General features: G+C 42.3%; 1 protein-coding gene across 4 annotated transcripts in view; it reads right to left on the bottom strand.

Annotated features, from left to right (window-relative positions):
* The window catches only part of sox5 (SRY-box transcription factor 5), a 235,884-nt gene that overhangs the window by 126,973 nt on the left and 88,257 nt on the right, over window positions 1–20,654 (bottom strand). The window lies entirely within an intron of this gene.

Here is a 20,654-nt window from a genome sequence, read left to right as displayed (position 1 = left end):
TTCTGTGTCAGACACTATGAGCATCGCCTTTCATTTGACATGTAGTCATGTGATTGATTCTCGGCATAAAAATATGGATTAGTGCAGCTTTAAAGATATGTAAATATAAAAATGACGGAAATAAATGATCTAACTGTAACTCATTCTTCTTTGTCGTCACACAATGAATGTATATCCACTCATTATATGTCTTGATTGTTTTTTCTACTTAAGTATGACAACAGTATAAAAACAGAGAGATGGTCTATTATGTCTTCATAAGCACAACAATTAGATTTTTCACAACTGTCCTTCAGCCGACTGGGACAAAGATTAACTGAGTAAAAGTTGTAATTCCACAGCACTGAAGTTGAAAAACTGGTGCCTATAGCACGCTGGCTAATAGAGAATGCTAATGGAATCATGAAGCAGCTTATCATGTGAATGAGAACAATAATGAAGAGACAAAGCAGAGACAAATCCATTGTAAGTGAGGTGGAATTATGTCGGCTCAGTGGATTATAAAAGGCCTTGATCCAGTGGGAGTTGAAAAACATGGTTTCAGTTAGCACACAGGCATACACGTATTCACACACAAATCCATGCACATGTACATATTCTACAGTATGTCAGAAACCCATAAGCATTAATACACAGTAATACAAAAACACACTCATATGCATATTATACAACTGCACACACACAGAAATAGGCACACTGACACAAACGTCAAACCTTGATATCTACTCATGCTGCCAGATAATTGAATTAATTCAGCTGAAGAACAACTTCACAGATTAGCGACTTAACTTTTCAATAATAAGAAAAAACTCAGCCACGCGTGATAATTACATTTGTCTCAAATGAGGGCAGCCGTCGAAATGTATCATGCATTGCCATGCGTCCACATTTTAACCCACACGCTTCCATGCACACATGCTCAGATACCTCCCCTAAGTGGCTGAGAGATAATATTTAGAGTTAGAAAACACAGAAGAAAAGTGATGGAGACGCTGTTTTGCCATTTACCCTGGGGAAAATTCTGAGAGGTTTTAAGCAAACCTGTGACACAAACATGACATGGTTTATAATTCTTTTTTTATGAGACCTGAGTCATGTGTGACGTGTTTTTTTTTTTTTTTTTTACGTTTCATATCAAACTCAAACCTTTTCCTCCATATGAAAGTAAGAAGGAGTAAAAATCAAAATATAAATTTCAGGAACTATCAGGTTGAACTCTCCGGCACAAGTACTATGTTTTCAGAAGCAATTCTAAAGATGATACTAATTCAACCAACCTTCAGAAGGCCCATTCAGCCTGAAGGAGTCAGTGTGCTTCAAACTGCTCGACACCTTTCTAATGCTGAAAATCCAACAAGCAGACAGCGCGGCAGACACACCCACTTCCTGCATCAATTGGACGGATGTGCGATGGTCAGAAATCACGCAGGGTTTGAACATGAATGCCTTTCAAGAAAAGGCTTTCCAAAAGCCTGCACGGTACGCTCTCTTTGACTGCAGCATTCTCCTCCAGCCTTTGAGTGTGGCCTTGCCTTCAGATGCGGCTGGATGACACTTGGATGACCAGGTCGATTCAAGTATACGCAGCTTTTGAGTGCTCAACTGAAGTCTGTCCCTCTGTATCGATTAAACTCCAACTGTTACTGTTCTGTAAGAAATGCAACACAACTGAAGAATGATGGTGAAACACATCTTTTACAGGCAGCATTTCAGCTTTAAGCCAGGACTGATATATACAAAGGATTTTAAGAAGCACAAGGCTTATATGAGGCTGAAAGGTCTGAAATGTAACAGGGGGACAGGCCATGTTGCAGTACAATCCAAAGAGTCCTAAATATAAACTTCCCTGTCATTCATTTTTGTTTCTATCCTTGTGAAGTCACTTGGTTCTCATACAAATATGAAAAAATTGCAGAAGACCATACTCACACTCAAACACAAACACACACAGTCATCCAGTCGAGTGGAGAGCCAGGTACAGGGATGTGAGAAAGGTGCGATGTATATTTCATGGCCCCACGACACTGAATTGTGAAACTGCAAAAACAAGCCATAAAAATTCCAGAGGGTGCATTGAAATCCTCGCTAGGCACCAGTCCTCCCTCTCCCCCCTCCATCCCTCCTTTCCTCCCTCTCTCTCTCTCTCTCAAGCTGCTGTCTCCCTCTCCTATTTCTGTCTATTGTTGGTACAAAGCATCCCATTCAGGCCCCGGTGACTTCTCTTATGGCAGACAGCAGTAGGCTTAACGGACAATGGCCGCACGGAAACAAAAGGCAGTTTATTAGGCAAGAGACTGTCGGAGAGAGATGGAGAGAGAGAGAGAGGAAGACAGAGAGAAAGAGTGGCACTCAGCGTTCCATTGTGGCTGGACTCACATCTGGTGGCCATGTGTGACCGGAGCAGCAGGGCTAATGATGGGCTTCCTGAGGCCAGCTCAATTAGGCCAGGCCTCACCGGACTCCCAGAGAGAGAGGCAGGAGGAGAGATGACTATCGACAAGCTGGTTCACTATTTGTGTGTGTTTGTGTATATGAGTCAATCTGCACTATATACAGTCGTCTCTCGCTCGGACATGTGTGTGCGTGCACTCGCAAAAGTGTGTCCTATGTATATGAATGTGTGTTTTCAGGCATTTGCGTGCATGTAATTTTCCACTGACACACTCCTGAGTACTGTCCTCCTTATTCTTTAGTCCAAATGACACATCCCTTGAACACACACACACGCACGCACGCACGCACGCACGCACGCACGCACGCACGCACGCACACACACACACACACACACACCCTCCTCCTGAGTGGGCTAAAACTAACTAACAAGCCGTAAAGCCATTAACGGTTAGGGCGCTGCTTTGATGGTCCAACTCAAGATTTCCAACACATTTAAAACGACACGGGGGGGGAGAACAAAAATGGTGAGAGCCTGCAACCATGTCCGCAGGCATGTGTGTCCATGTCTGTGTGTGATGTCTGGTGTGTGTGTTACATTGTGTTCAACTGAGCACCAAATCAGATGGGTTCCTGTGACACTACCATCCCTTATTATTCCTGCTTCGCAAACTGTTCACCCCAGAAGACACAGACTGAAAAATACAAACCTAATAAACAGCAAAGAAAAGCCCATCTGTCTGAGTTAATACAAGGCTTTATTGGAGAAATTTGATGCCAATTCTTTGCATAATCACGTGTTACTGGTCAGATGTGTATAATTAGTATTACATAAGCAATTGCACAAACAAGAACAGGGGTCATCTGAGGCTTTGAGTTTTAGAACATGGACATTACCAAAACAATATTAGGTTAATGTTTCAGACGTGACGATAGTCTGGGTCCTGTGTTAGTGGTATGCATTGAAAAGGTCAAAGAGCCTTGTTGGATTTCACAATTTTCAGTCAAGTCCTACGGGGCAATGTTTGGGAAACCTGCTGTAAATAGCAACACACCTAGAGGGACAGCGTGTCATTCATGAATTACCAATTTACATTCAAACTGATAAAATCAGTAGTGCCAAAGATACAACAAATACAAGACTTTAACATTGGTCTCTCGTTGATTTAGAAAAAGGAAAACTATGACCCAAAGAAGGAAGAGATAATCATCAGAAGCTTTACACCAAAACAGACCAAAAATACCTAAAACTTACCGGGAAATCAAACTGATTTGATTTAGCGTAATCATGGGACTTTTTTTTCACCAAAATATGACGGATAATTTGCACTGGAATTTGTTTTTGCACATTAACAGATTTTGCAGATTCAAAGCTTATTATCCAAAATCAAAATGGACCAAATCCAAATCAAATGGACTTTAGTGAGAACATGGTGAAACAAAGGTGAAAACTGGAGCAGGTAACCATGCACAGTTTGTCTGGATACAAGCAAGGTAAACCTATAATGCCCCCGGCCTGGGTAGAGGAGAATTAAAGGACGGCAAAGATTTGAAGTGTGATTCCATGGCAACATTACACTTCCTATGTTCACCCCCTGGCAAAGTGATAGACAAGGAGATTGATATTGGATGATTCTGAAAAAAATCTGATTATTTCAACGCTTATGTCATTTTTTTTGTCCAATATTCGTGTAATTCACCATGATTAAAAACACCTGGTAAGGTTCGGGTAAGATCATGATTGTGGTTAAGGTGGAACACAAATACTTCCATCCGCCACCTTGATTTCCACATGGTTCTAGCTGGACGTAAATCATGAGGTGCATGTTTGTCATATACGACTAGTAATTTCTCACTGATTTAATATCATTTTAAGTTCAGATGTTTTACCCAACCGTGTCATCAGTGTGTTTCAGAGGGCACACTTTTTTAGGGACTGGTTTCTCAAAATATCTCCAACAGCCCTGAAGAACTGAAAGAGATTCTCTCTAGAAAAAAGCGGCTGATGAGGTTTTGATCAGACTGAGGAGAACGAGTGTACAAACTGTGGGGAAAAACAGTCAAGTTGAAAACAGCAGTTAGAGCAACAGTGCTGCACCTGACCCTATGAACACACAAGTTCAGAGTGGTAGTATAAAGACATCATCTTACCTGTGTACTATTGCACACCTGAGAGAGTGTGAGAGGAAAGACTGAGTGTGGTCAGCGAAGACAAACTGAGCCCAGAAAACACTCAATCTAACCTCTGCCCACATCACCCTCACTGACTCGCGCTCTCTCTCTCTCTTAAGCAGTAAATCAATGGAAGTCAACTGGAGCGTTCGATCCCCCTGTTTTCACTTGCTTCTTTTGTGTGGCTTTGCAGATGGTTTCCGTGGTTACACGAGCTCCCTCTGTGGAGGGGAAGCGGTTCTTTACCTGGATAATCACAGGTGTCAGTCAGGCCATCACCGGCTCATGCAGTCATCAGAAAAGTTGATTATTGTGTCTGACTGACTGAGTGAGTTTCCAAACTCCAAAATGTTTGAAGCAGTGTTGTTGTAGAGGTGTCTTTCAACAGCTGAAGGTAATATTATGGTGCGTCCCTCTAAGATAATGATGCCATCAACTCATCGACTGTATGTCCTTCAAGTCCTCATTTTCTTACTTTTTAGATTTTGTTTAGTTTGTTTCTTTTGTTCATAAAAACAATGTGTGCTAAACTACTAGCATGGTTTACTATATTTAAGCCACAACAGCAGGGCTGTAATATTTTGTTATAGTCTCACAGGTGTGGACAAACACTGTACATAATATCACAGGCTTGATTCCAACAAACGTAAAAGTGTAGCCATAAACGTCACATTAGGAAAAGAACTGTGGTGAAGAACTTGCAATGTTGCATCAGATGGAGTGGTGAGATTGTTTTTGTCAATATATGACATGTTTTAACTCAAGATATTAGTCACAGCAAAACATTACCTCGATTGAGATGAATAAAATTATAAAGGTTAAATTGTATGAAAAAAGCATCCAGTCATAAATCTAATATACTGCCATGTTAGAGTAGAAGTCAGTGAAAGCCGGAGAGCTAATCAACAGAAAAATAATCAGTGTTTGCTGGTTTCAGTTTCTCAGATGTGTATACCATTGTAATTGCTGTATCTTTGGATTTTGGACTCTTGGTTGGCTCTAGGAAACTGTTGGAATTAAGGATATAATCATTGAATAATCGTCAATAAAAATAATCGTTCAACAATAGTTTGACCTTTCAGTTCATTCCAGAGCAGATTTTATTCTACTCAGATGGCGAAGTGGAACTGAACATGAAGACACATTCACACTTAGGCATGTGATATTAAGGCACCTGTGAAGGCTAATGTATACGTGATATAGTCATTGTTTACCACAGTACAAACAAATATACGAAACCGAGCAGCTTTGTTGGTTATCAAGGACAAACTGCACCACCTGTTACAAGGCTACAGCAGCAAACCACTGGCCCTTCTCCCCTCAGTCCTTCTCTCTGTCTCTACAGGAAATGAGCGGGCGAATAAGCAGCGATAATTACACAGCAAACAATAGCTGTCATTTCTTTCTACATCGACCTCCTGGCCCTGCCCTCCCACCAACACAACACAGTTAACCGTAATCTGTGTCCACTCGATGGACAGTGTGATCCAAAGCGAGCCAGAGTAGCTTCATACATCTATTCTCTGTGTCTATCCTTCCCCTCACTCCCTTTGCTTTCCACAGAACAAAGCATGTTAACCTTGAGCTGCAAAACAGCTTTCTGCTGGCGTCTGAGGAGATATTAGGAAGGTGATTAAGTGAGATTGATGGTACTTTAATTCCCTGACAAAAATAATGGCTCCTTCCTGTTGTTTAATCTTCAATCTCCATTACATGGGGGAGACTCAAGAGAGTATGGTTTTCAGCCAAAAGAAGGCCATGCTAACAAAGGACACCATCAAGGATGGTGTATTTACATGTTTAATCAAAATGAATTGTAATTGAAAGTCCAAAGGGGGAGCTGGGAATGCAGCAAGCTGTGGTCTAATAAAAGATTGTTTAGAATTTGAAGGTAATTCTTTTGGATGATGATTTTTCTTTTGGAATTTGGAGCATTTGAGTGCAATTTAGCCACAGCGTAATTAAGAGGACAATCATGAAACTCTCGTCTGCATATTACTGTTGTGATTTTCATTTTGCTGATGATTTACACAGACTTATGGATTTAGCCTGTTCCCATGACCTTGGAGCAGTGGAAACCCTATCAAAAGTTACTATTTCAAATGAATAAAAACTAATTTTAATAATAAAAGTTGCCTTTTCTAAACTCAGACAAAGTTAGGTTTTGGAGAGTTGTCAGAAACCATTTACATTTCCCCCAGAAGGTTCGGGACTTGTTTGAGAGTAGTTCGACAACAAAGTTTACAAGCTCTTACATATACGGACCTAGAGCCGACCTATTGTGGAATAAAAAGACCACATGTTTGCAGGAAGGTTCCCTCTTTATGTAAAACAAAAGTGAGTTTTCAAGTGGCACAGGTTCAATTTTCTCTCTTGTGGTGGATGTAGTGTCCCTGAGTGAACAAATGAACCCCTACCATTTTCCAGAGGCACTGTTCCAAAGATGACCCTGTACGCTGACCTCCCGGTGGAGAGCGGCAAGCAAACATAAAATTCCTCCTTTGGGTGATCAATACCGCGAGGAAAAAAAGGAGAGAGATGCAGCCTCGGCAACTCGCTCCTACGGTACAGGGAGGTCAGAACACAGGGTCAGCTGGAGAGCAGCACTCCCGCAGCTGTCAGGAATTCAGTGTCTTGCTCAAGGACACTTCAGCAGGGAGGATGCTTTGCCGAGATGCAGCCAGGCTTCTTTAGATCAAGGGGCGGTGTCCTTGCTCACTACAACACCCCTTGCTGCTCTCAAAGAAACCTAATAAATAATGCCAATTAAATACTAAAGCACGCTGTAAACAATCATATCGTCTGCCATTGTTGAGATACAAGGCCTTACATTTAGGATGAGTGTGAAAGCTCATTTGCAACAGCAGCCAATGAAAATTAAATTTACAGAATTTAAACAGAATTTTAACTGAATAAATCATTGGCTGAGTGTTTCAAAGCATATACATGTTTTTATAAATCACAAAAAAAAAATCAAACCCCACAATGTGCACAGAACCACAAAATAGCCACAGAAGCAAAAGTTAACCTTGAAGTAAGAAGTTGTATTCGATTGACTATACCGAATATGAAAAAACCAACCAAAAGTAAATACTGTGTCTTTTCAGAGTTAAGCACATTAGAGAAAAATCTGTAAAGTTATAATATTTCGTTCCCTGTTGACACTGGGCCCCTTTACATCCTCTCCCTTTTTTTTTTCCTTTCAGTGACATTCAGCCAGTTTTCTATGTCCGCCTAATGATTGACTGCAAATAGATGGACTGTCAATGCAACAAACAGCACATGCGGATGAAAGGGGTCCCGCTGTGTCATGCCGACATTTTGACACCATATCTGTGCATGTGTAAGAAAGCCTGTTTGCGTCTGCGCGTGGGTGTGTTCGTTTGTGCATAAATACACATGTGATGACTTGTCTGTATCCCTGTCTATAGTCGTCCCTCTGTACAATAGGAACTGCAGCAGCAACAGAAACAATCCTTTTAATCTAGTGCATCTTTCGCGGTGTCTCAGTCTGATGTCCGACTGCACAAAGAAAGGTCAGGGAGGGCTTGGCTCGGGTGGGTGGAACAAACAACTGGGATTTGCGCGCTCTCTCTCTTTCTCTCTCTCTCTCAATGAGGCTTCAAGGTCTGCTTTCGCGTACAGTTACAGTTAGTTTACTCACTATCAAAGCAAACCCAAACTTCTGAGTTCTCTAATACAGTCGTGTGTGTCCTTGCTCCCTGTTTTGGTGCAGAAGAAAAATGAATGATGGGGTTCCTAATAACTGCACTGCACCGGGAGGAAGTTAACTAACTTGCTTCTATCTGTCATTCTACTTCTTCACGGTTACTTCTTCATCTCTTTTCTATTTATCTCTTGCCCTGTCATATCTGCAGTCCATATCTGTGATAATAGCCGCCAGTCTGAACATTTAATAATCATTCCTGCTTCCAAATCAGTCCTAGTACCAAATCCATGCCTACCAAATAGCACTACACGCTGTCTAATCTAGCTCATCCTCCTGAGTTCAATACAGTTTATCAGCAAGAGACGAGGGGGAGAGGAAGAGAGCTGCGAGGAAAGAGAGAAAATAAGGAATTGAAGGAGAATAGATCAGGAGGAGACGGGGGGAGGAGGAAGGGAGTCAACGGTGGTAGAAAAGAAGAAATGAATGCAGCCCCTGTTCCTTCCCACTGTCTCAAACAAGGCCTGGGTAAACAGGAAGTACAGCTGCGCTCTCTGTCTCTTTCTGTCCGTTTCACTCTCTCTTTTTACCTCCTGCACCTCCCCGCCTGTTTCTTTGGCCTGTCCTAAAGTACACAGCATTCCTCGTCTGCTTAGAAACACTGTTACTTTTACCTTATCTGCTACACTAACCTGTGAGAATAACGAAAGACAACAGTTATGGGGAAAGAGAAAATTGGGCTGGGATGCAAGAACAAACAAATGACAAATGTCGTCTGAAATATCTTGTCGCCTTCTCGTCACATCGCGAAGAGTCATGATAGTTGGCAATCTGGACACGCAGTTCCCCTCAATGGGCCCTAATCCCCCTATTTCTTTAAGAGAGAGAGGGAGTAGAGCGGAGGAGAAAGGAGGCATTGTGGTTCGAGACAGTGCAGTAAAAAGAGGAGCGTACAGTACCAAATTGAGGTCGCGGCAAGACAATGGCTGCCCTTCACTGGCTCATTCACACACGGTCTCCACACAGCTCTATCAAACGCCTCTTTCTTTTCTTCTTCCCCTCCTCTGTTCTGTTCTTTCTCTTTCTTTCTCTCACGTCCGCCTTTCTTCTCCTCATCACAGAGGGACGGGGGGATAATGAAACCCCGGCTCACCCAGGCTGTTCTGGGGCCCGTTTCAGAGAAGAGCAGCTCTCTCTCTCTCTCGCGCTTCTCAATGGGCACCTTCTCATCTTCTCTGTTCAATTACAACCGTACAGGAGCTCCACCCACTGCTTTTGTTTTGGAGGGAGAATGTATAGTTCGGCAGGAAGTGGGTTGTTTTGGGACAGGACTTAACATCATCTATTTTGGGCAGTTCTCAGAGTCCTTATTGTAATGCTTACCTTCATGTATTTTACACAGTTTTACACATGATACAATGAGGTTTTTTTATTATCTGTATGTAAGAAACTTATACCGAAAGTTCAACTTGCTTTGAAGTTTTATCAATTCATTTTTCTGCAATGACAGCGTCGCCTACATTAGTGTTCTCCTGGAGATGTGACTGTTTGGTTCCCACTGACAACGGTGGTACTGCTTATGTGACAGGTGCAATATCTGTGGTGGCAGGTGACAATTATAGTTCTTCACATCAATTCAACTCCAAAAGCCACACAAGCAGTTACGACGGAGACGATGTTGTTAGCCGTTGCTTGTCCCATCTGTAAATCGAGCACTCCCTACATGTTGCCGTAACTCTGTCATTAGTCTGTGTCGTGATTCGAATCATTGGCTTAGCTGTGTGAATTAGCTGTGAGTCTTAACTGGTCATTTGCCATCACCACAACTGTGGTGTCCACAAAGCGTCTCCTAGCAACGTCAGCTCTAAGATAACAGTCAACAGCTGCCAAGGTAAAAGCCCACCCAGAGGTTTGCATCTTAAGACGCACCATGTCAAGAAATATGTCAAAAAGAGGGTTTTATCTCTTTACAAAAACTTGAAAAAATATGCACAATGGCTGCAGGTTCACCATAGTTTATATTTGCTAACATAAAAAGTGGACACCTTTTATCATTGGAAATCCAGCAACTGTTCAACATTACAACACTGGAAAGACAAAAATCATTCCAAGATGGAAAAGACACAAAACCAGAATTACCCAATGTGAAGCTAAATGGTGAGAAGTACAGAACTGCTAGGTGTGAGTACAAAGATCTCAGATAATTGGTCATTTGAAAGAGGGTAAAACTATGAAGCCAAACCTAATGTAATATTGAGGCAAAAAACTGTTTGAACAAACAGTTTAAGTTTCAGTTAATTGAGGATGGAGGATGGAGGTACGTGATAAAGATTAACTATGTGTGTAGATTTATTCTTGATTCATACGTCAGATCATAAGATGCAACATATATATTTGATATTGAATCTTATACAAATTCTTATAAAAAATCTTATAACATACCTTTTATGTCTCAAAGCCTAAAAGGCTCTTTTTCTATTCCATTCTGTATGACAGGCTAATTAAGTAGACCAGGAAGTGAAAATATTTCTTTTCCTGGATTCACTTCATCAGTGAACCTGGAGAAAAACTATCCAGATTCCTTTGTATACTCAGTTCATATTAGCATAGATAAATAAATTCACATTCATTTTGTGGAAATGTACCATCTTTGTTCCCTGTTCAGATGTATTCAGATGAGATGTTAAGGAGGAGAGCATCACTCTCATATAGACCTAGCTCTGTTTTTTTGCACAAAGAAAGCATAAATGTCTTATTCACTACATCCTGTATCATATGGACTGTTTCTACAGAAGACGACCGTGAACAGTAAAATGTGTTCCTTTTCTACCAGTGAATGGATTCGTCGAATTCACTGTTTCACACACAGAGATGAATCGCAGAATGCCTCTGCACAGAAACAAGAAGGCAAAAGCACCTTCAGGCAACTTGGGTCACAAAGGCTGACGATCCACAAACCTAATTTGGCTTGGCAAACCTAATCGTTCAAAATTGATCGAATACAGAGTCTACTAGAGGCCTTTAAGCGGTTTATTGTGAGACAAGAGGGAAACAGGGATTGGCATTGTTATTTAAACCACAGAAAAATTGTTGTCTTCCAATCGCATTTAAGCAGAAGCATGTCATTTGCCCACAGGGTTGAGCGCGTGATGATGTTAAGGTGACCATTATTGCCCCACTGGATAAGATTGCTCCAATGTTCTTTTGATGGTCAAGTGCTCTTCAGCTGAAGGAAATCATATCACACTCTATGCGCATTCAAAGGTATACGCAGTTAAACCTGTACAAACACACAAACACAATCATATAGAGAGGAACCTGCATATACACATGTCCTCTCTAACACATATCATGCCTGGAGTCAAGTAGGCAGGAAAAAGAGATGTGTGAGAGAATATATTTAGGCCACAGAGTGCAGACAGTAAATACTAATAATAGGAGAGCCAGGGCCAGACCACAGTGCTGAGGTCAGAGGTCTCACCTTATTGGTTATCTGATAACCCTTCATATCTAAAGGATATGTGTGTATCCATATCCCGAAAACTGATTTTTATTTTACATTAAAGTCACCAGGGAGTAGTCACATAGCAACACACTGACATTTCCTTTGTATGTATACAGTGTTGTGCATGAACGTTGAACGGAACGAATCAGTTTACAAATGATGAACATGAACTCTCGCCAGAGGGAACGCCGCTCACGTTTTACGACAGTTTTGCGGCACGACATATGACGCCTCCGTAGACACGGCCCAGCATGGCTGGTGCTAGCGGCATAGACGGTACAGTACTACTGCTGAAGCCAGTTTGTTTGAGCATTTGAAGCAGTTTTATGAACAAACAAGTGAAGAACCAGACAGATTATATTTATATACAGACTTTAAATCTAACTAATCTCTGTGATTCTTCAGTGGTGTACAATAATTCATTTAGTTTGAAAAAAAGAACCATGCTTTAAATATGCAAAAAAGTTCCCCAGACAAAATCGAACCAGGTTGTCGGAACTACATGATGCACCTTCGTACACTAGGACAATGGGACACTTCAAGTCTTTGTCAGTAAGTGGTCGGTCATTATAGAAAAGAAGTGGTTCTAATGACGTACCCTTCTGACCACATCAGAAATCAAAAGTGTTTACACTTAATCCAAAAGGCAACACTCAAAAGGCAAGGTGAAAAGTCCGCCATCACAGAGAGGTCACAGACGCAATATCAGTAAAATAAATGGGGACAGCAGCACATATTTTTAAACTGTCTCTCCTGGAAGGCATTTACAGTTTTCTACGTGGTTTAAGTGAGGTAGAGAGATCAGGTCAAAACCGTCTTTTTCACTTCTGCACAACAGGCAAATCATGACGTGAATGTCGGAATAATTACCGCTAATCTGCCGTCGTAAAGATGTAGGGGGGAGCGGGATATCTGACCATCCAACAAGCACTTGGGACAGAGTATACTGGACCCTTAAGGCTTCAAAGCCTTAAGAGGGATGATTCTCTCTTTATACACATTCATTTTGCAGGCAAAGGTTTTTAGTTTTTAGTTTAAGTCATTACTTTAATAGGCACCTCATACTGTGCCTAACTTTCATGCCAACAATCATTTTGTCAGCAAATTTTTTTTTAATGGTGAATAAACGAATGCACAAAATTCATCCGCACTCCTTGAAGCCAACTCTGCTGCCACTGGTGATGTGAAGCAATTTGAAGGTTGCTATTAACTGGGAGAAACAATCAATGCTGTGTGGTTATTTTACTGTCACGTCATTGCCATTTCACATTGCTGCTCAAACAACACAAACAATTTAGAAATGTCAGGCAGAAACCAGGCTGGACATAAAACATTTAACTGACAGGTAGGACAAAACAGACAACAGGTGGATAGACAGGCAGGCACGGTGCTAATGGAGCTGATTGTGGCTGTAGTCAGAGAGGTGACGCTCTGTGGCCCACAGGGAGCAGACAGCAGGCCTGACCTCCCAATCTTACACACGGCACAGCCACTCTCATGCTGTAATTACCTGTCACATTGTGAGCGGGTGTGTGTCTGTGTGTGTTTTGGAGGAAGAGGTGTGGTAGAAGAAAGCACTTGCACTTGACCCAACATGCAACCCAACCCTGTGTTTCCCATAAATGACATGAAAAAAAAAAAAAAAAGCACTGACGGAGGTGCACACCTACCTGAGACCCTGACTCCCCTGGCCCCGCTCCCTTTCTGGCTCCCGGTAATTACCTGAGGGCCTATGGAGGGGTGGGGACCATTGTGTGCTGCCTGTGTAGCACTCAGAGAGATGTGGGATTGATGCGCACTCAGCGACCTCTCTGATTGGGGTTAACAGCAGCCTCATTTGCATGAGGAGATGGGGCTTTCATTAGGGGCTTTCATTAGCTACAGTAGCAAGGCCTCATGTGCACAACACACATACCTGCACACATTACACACATGCACTCGGAGAGGGTAAATTATTTAACCTTTCAAATGACACACACACACGGCTCTCCTGTTTGTTTGAGGTACCTTTTTTTTTTCTTTTTTTTTTGGTGTGTATAAATGTATCATCACATTTGACATGATGGCTGCACCGGCCAAAATATTCCCCAAAAGGTGTGAATACATGAATGGATTGGAGTGGTTTAAGATGACGTTATAAAACATTTTTAAGTGTGTGGTTAATCTTAAAAGCAGCCAATGAAAAAAGTAAAAGAAGACACATATAACTTTTTCCCTGAACTACTTGAAATCCAGCCTTAGATAAGAAGAGTTTTGTAAGTGGTCTGAGCTTACCCATGAGAGCTTTGTACGTCAGTCTAGATGTGACTCAGCTCAAGTATTAGTCAACATCTAATATTTCTGTGTGATCATGATCTGTCTAATGATAGGATTATGTCTCATACAAATGAGTCATATATTCTCTGAGCCCCTAACTTTTCTGTCATATTTACACTCTAATTAAGTAGCTAAGCTTTGGCCTGATACGTGATCTCGGTCACTGATTACTGACATATGTTCATGTGAGCCAAGAGTAAAGCCGAATGAAGTGATTTTTGGGGCAGGTAAAAACGGTGACAGCAGCAACTGCATCAAAACACGCAGCCTTCGGGGGTCCAGCTCAACTTGTACCGTCCACTTCACCATCACAAATAGAAAATCAAATCACAGTAGCTGTGATAACTTTCCAGGGTTTGTAAACTCCTGCTTTGTAGTATCAAAAACTGCTTCAGCGTTTAGTGTTTTGTTGTGTGATAGCGATTACACATCTTGCAGCCACAAGCATCATGGGAATCTCTTTGCTTTTTTTTTTTTTTTTACAGGACAGCAAGTTTAATTTTCATGAAACTTTTTAGCCACGGTCTGTAGGTGAATATTTAGTAGTTAAAATGGAGATTCTTCCATGTTGACTGACTAGTTTTGGCAAAGGTTTACTCAGCTACATGCAAAATGTTTCTGAGTAACGTCTGCCAGCACCACTTACCAGAAGCAAATCTGGTGAAGACGCATGACAATTCGAACAAGCCAGAACACAGCGTTTCTTTTTACTTTCACCAGAATGGGTTCAAGCAAGTTTTGTTGTGGCAGAGAAAAGTAAAGATCAAACTGTCCCTTGGTCAACTACAAGATGTTTGATTTACCATTTAAACAAGGAAATTGCCTTCTAACACTACATAACACAAACACATGCACACACAGAGAGGGCATGCCAGACAATATACAGCTGAAGGCAGATCAGTGCAGATCTGAAATAGAGTCACGCAACAAAGTGGACACTTCACTCAGTGACACCTACAAATGCTCTCTCACACACTCGCACAGTCACACACTCTGTCCTGTGCTGTCATGTATAATTCAGCGTGTGGCTGGGCGGGCAGATGCCTCATCCCCAGGGGGTCCCATCATGCCTTTGCTAGGATGAAACATTTAACAGCACAGGACAAAATGGAACACACTCAACAAATAAACAGGAGTACACACACACACGCGCGCGCGCGCACACACACACACACAACACACACACACACACACACACACACACACACACACACACACACACACACACACACACACACACACACACACACACACACACACACACACACACACACACACACACACACACACACACTGTTCACGAGGTTCCTTCAAAATACCCACATACCCATTCCAATACATATGCAGACCTCAATTAATATATGCCGAGATTTAAAAGAAGCTATTTTAAGTACTTTAACTTACATTTTATTCACACTAAATGATGAGTGTACATTTTGGCCTCTGTTCTGTACAAAAACATGTTTTATCATCATGACCTCCAAGCCCTAATACACACACACACACTTCCACACACACACATGCAGAGAAGGGCAGACAGAAAACACTGGTTCTCCTTTTAAGGCAGTGACACTTAGTGAAAACAAATGGCCACTTGGCTGCATATGCACACACTCACACACACACACACACACACGGACACACCACAAGTGGGTCGTTAAATGAGTCACCCAACAACCATAAGAGTGCTTTTACAGCAGCCTAAGTGAATAACTGTGGAGAAACGACAATATGGCTGTATAATATCAATATCATGTTCCATATTCAGCACATGATGGGGCAAAGAAGAGGGAGCTGTGTGTGTGTGTGTGTGTGTAAGTTCTGAGGCTTCTCTACTGTATGTGTGTGTGTGTGTGTGTGTGTGTGTGTGTGTGTGTGTGTGTGTGTGTGTGTGTACGCATGCCCGTGCTTTATGGAGCAAAGAGGAAGAAGCTCTGTAAGTGTGAGCAGATGCTGGTGCTTAGAGTATGTGTGTGGTGTGTGTGTGTGGTGTGTGAGAGAGAGAGAGAGAGAGAGAGAGAGAGAGAGAGAGAGAGAGAGAGAGAGAGAGCTTAAGAAGGCCTGGAGCGAGGCCAGCCCGGCTGTAGGCTGTGAATATTAATGTGTTGTAACCTTGACACAGGAGGAGCTGCTGGTGCTGGAGAGGAGTCTCCTCTGATGACATCAGACAAGAAGACAGGGACTCCTACCTGATGTAACGCACTGAGGCATGACTCCTCACTACACCTCCTCTCTCCTCTCTTCCTCCAACCTTTTCTCTCCACCCCTGCTCCTCTAGTCTTCTACTCTCCTTCCACCCTCTCCTGCCTCATTCAGATGCCCTTCTGTCTTCAATGTCTTTCCTCTCCTCTTCTCCTCCTTACCTCTCCTCTCATTTCCGTTCTCTTTAATCTCCTTCTTCACCCCCCTCGTCTTTCCCCCCTTTACCTCCCACTGTCTCTTTCCTCTCCCGTCTTCTAGTTGTCCATCCTCTTTCCTTTAATCTCTTGTAAACTTGTCACCTCAAACCCTGTGTTCACTCCCCTTTCTCCTCAGTCTCTTTTCTCCACCACCTCTCCTCTCCTCCTTCCAACTCTTCTTCCTTGCCTTCCGTCACATCTTACCTCTCCTACCATCTTTCCCTATCCTCTCTCCACCTTTATCCCCCTCTTCTCTTCCCCCTCAGCCCTAACTACCTGCCTTAAATCTTTCTCCTCCTCCATCTTCTCCAAAATGTTCCTTCATTCTGTCCTCTCTTCTCTAGTTGTCCTTTCTCCCTCATCACCACCACCAACAACCTTCTCTCTTCTCTTCTGTTCTCCAACAACCTCTCTCCACCCTTTCACTTGTGTCCTTCCTCTCTTCTGCTCCAACCTTGTCTCCTCATGTCCTCCACCCTTCTCCTCTTTTCTCTTCTCCCCCCTCTTGTCCGCAGCTTCTCCCTCTTCCACCTCACCTCCCACCAACTCCTCTCTTTCTCCATATCTAATCCAACCTTGTCTCCTCACACCTCAGGTCCTTCACCCTCACCTTCCTTTCTGTTTCCCTCCTTTGTGAGTGTATATGAATCTGTCTCTAACCCCTCTCTCTCTTTTCTTTCTGCCTTTCCATTCTCTCTCTTTCTCTCCATCCCTTCCCCCATTCACTTCCTCTCTCCCCCTCTCTCTCTCTCTCTTCCTCTCTCTCTCCCTCTTTCAGCTCACTGCCAGGCTACCACAGCCCAAACTGTTCAGCTGCAACTGTTCCAAGCCCAATAATTACAGCTTGTCAGAAAGAATTAATTTTCTCATTTCTCATAAAGACGTGTAAAAAATTACCATGTTATTATAACGCAGCCACTCTCTGGAGGCACCAACGAAAACCAAATTTAATTTCGGAAATTCTTCCCTCGCACATTAAATTAAACACATAAATAAGAGTTTAGGAATTGGGGGGGGGGGGTTTACAGGGGGGTGGGAAGCATATGTTCGTTAGGCCGGCCCCAGCTCTGGGTAATGGCCGTCGTAATGTTTTTAACGGGCCCGGCTATTGGTAAGCACCAATAGATTTGCATGATCACCGTCGCGGCAGGCAAGCGAGCTGCCAATTAGCTCTCGTACAGCTCTGGACAGTGCTGGGAGAGAGAGGACAGGGGATCTGTTTGGCATAAGAAATACACAGCAAGATATGGAAGAGAGCTAATTAACAACCACGTATGGAGAATAGCATATTTACTGCTGGGAGATGCTCTAAGGGAGGCGTGACTTTTCACTGAGGATAATATCTGTTACTTTTAATCCCTTTATGAGTTACAGTAGAGTAAGGCTTTGGATTCACTGGTGCAAATCCAAACAGGGCAACAGACCTTGAATGAAGATGCAATAAAATCTATTAAATAAAACTTTTTTATGTTTATTATTTTGTGTTACATTTCCATTAATGCTCAATTTTGCCTTGTTCATTTTGTTCAGTCAAGGCTGAATAGGCAGTTGCTTTGGTTATGACAGCTGTCAGTGGGCACAGCTCTGAACAACTTTACAGGAAACTGAAACATCATGAACTTTCCCTACAACTGGAAGGACAAAGTCTCTGCATACTAAAAACATTCAGTGAACAGCTATTGAAAATATTTTCTGAAAAATTTTAAGTTAGGTCATTTTTGCTGCCATGCCGCCTGTGCCTTTCCTTGTGGATGATTGGTTCGTTGGTCTGTGGTACCCTGACCAATCGCTTCCTCTTCCGCCTCTTCAGCCATCAGGTAACTGACGTAAAAGTTGAAACAAACAACTGTGACATGGAGCTTTTCCTGCTTTCTTCAAGGGTGGCCTTCTCATTTGCTTCCTGCAGATTTGTCCACTACAGTTTCAGCAGCTGCCGCACATACAAGTGCATGTTGCTGATTGACATTCATGGTTCCCAGTCAATGTGTCCTACTGACTCTGGCCATCCCCTGATTTTTCCTCAGGTAGCCCCATGAGGTAGACCTTTTCTACTGAAATATCTGTGGAACTATTGGATGGACTGCCATGAAATTTGACTTGACTCTGACTTAACACGCTAGTTCAATATATCACATTACTTAATTATCACATAATTCTGATATGGATAATTACATCCATCTGAATATCTTCCATCTTTTTTTCTTGTATGAGGTTGCTATGTACAGTAATCAATTCTGCAGTCTGATGTGACAAATGACAAAAATATCAAAATTTTTGATGGCAGTAATTTAATTTACTGCGTTTGTATAATACACTAATACAATATAAGACTTTTTAATCAGGCATCATGTCGGACTGCGTACGGTGGGCCAGCAGGGACAAAATTTAGGAAAAGGCAAAGGGTGTGATGGGTTAGTCATTTTGATTTATGAAGTGATGACGATTCTGACATCACTTAGCAAATATAGAATCAAAGAGTGAAGTCAAATATGCGATAAAAGTGAGATGAAACCGAGGCAGAGGATCAGCCCATCTCGCTCTGACGGGGAACTCCCACAGCGCAGATGAACGAGGTGTCCCCTCCAACTCCCTGGCACAGCAAAGACAGGGACTTTCCCTGCCCGCAGCACAGGACACACACACACACACACACACACACACACACACACACACACACACACACACACACACACACACACACACACACACACACACACACACACACACACACCAAGGGATACTCACAGAAAAAGGTCACCCCTGGTTGACACACACAGCGGGCAGACTCACGGCTGATCTGACAGGGCTGTGACAAACACTCATGCATCCATAGACACAAACACACAACCACACGGGCCGCGGTCAGTACAAACATTGCCAGCTAAATCTCCTCAGCAGAGCAGAGACGAGGCCACAATCTGTGAGCCTGACACTGCCTTGACACACACTATCTGGACTTCTTCACACACAGACACAAACGCACACACACAAAGAGCGAGCAGGCGGTATCAGCTGAGCCTCTATTTCATGGTCATTTGTCTTGTATCTGAGTTTGGAATCGCTGTCTTCCTCTGACTCCAGGCCTTGTTCTCTACACAACGTCCGCTGCTTTTTGTCATCGCAGCCAAGCACGCAACACGATGTGTGTTTTCCACTGATGTGCCACAACATTTACAGAAATTCACCAGTCAAATTCATTTCTTAGTAAAGTTTCTAGACGAGCAGTCAAAGTTCCCAAAATAGAAACATATGACTGTGCACAACATTAGGGGCTCGTGGAGTTAAAAGGCTGAGCAGCAAGAGAAAAATCTATCAGCATGGCTGCTGGTAAACTCAGAGCTAAGCCGGAGTTCTGAAAGTCTCTGAAGATGTTTGGATGTTTGGAGTCAACCGGTTAAAAGCTCCATTCTGTAATTGTCGTCCACACTGACATACTGTACTGTATTTTCAATCTGTTGTGGTTGGGTAAAACTACATGTTTTTTTTGTTTTTTTTTTCTTTCATTTAAAAAATGTCCCATATCTTAATTGAGTACATTTCTTAGTGATTTCCCAGAAAGCTTTGCAGCAACCCCAGACAACATCCATACTGTATTTTGCTGTGGTGTAGAAAGCAAAACTGAGTGACAAGATTTTCTCTGTGAGCAACATGTGGCTACAGTGTATTGCATGGTCTTTACTTAAGCTACTGTATTGTCATTATACATTAGATACTTTTGATATCTACTATGATAAATTTATATTTAGTTGTATGATAATTGACTGTCAGTACAAAAACAGGAAAAATGTGTCTAAATTAACCTGCCAGAAAAAAGAATGGGTTTTACTTGCTGTAGTAACTTGGTCAATAAGTGGAAATGAGTCATATATCTTAACTCAAACTCTTCTTAAAAATGCCAAAAATTCTTTTTTTTTTTTTATTCATAAAAAAGCTTTTACACTTAGCTGAGGTGGAAGAGATGTTGCATCAATAAGAGCAGACTTGGAAACAGCCTTAAAAGACGAAAAGATTCTGGGGGATGTAAACATCAAATGAACGTGGGGCGACAAGGAGACTGTAAGCTTCCTCAAATGAACACATTAAACAAACGTGTGTCATATTTCCATCTCCTTTTCAACTTTGTTTTTGTTCATTTCAGGTTCGACTGCTGCTCTTTTCAACCGGTTGTAGCCTCTGCTTCTTCAGTGGTTTAATAACACCAACT

This window comes from Seriola aureovittata, chromosome 22 (assembly GCF_021018895.1).
Source record: "Seriola aureovittata isolate HTS-2021-v1 ecotype China chromosome 22, ASM2101889v1, whole genome shotgun sequence".
Lineage (NCBI taxonomy): Eukaryota > Metazoa > Chordata > Actinopteri > Carangiformes > Carangidae > Seriola > Seriola aureovittata.
Note: the sequence above shows the minus strand (reverse complement) of the source record. Positions and strands in the feature narration are given on the sequence as shown.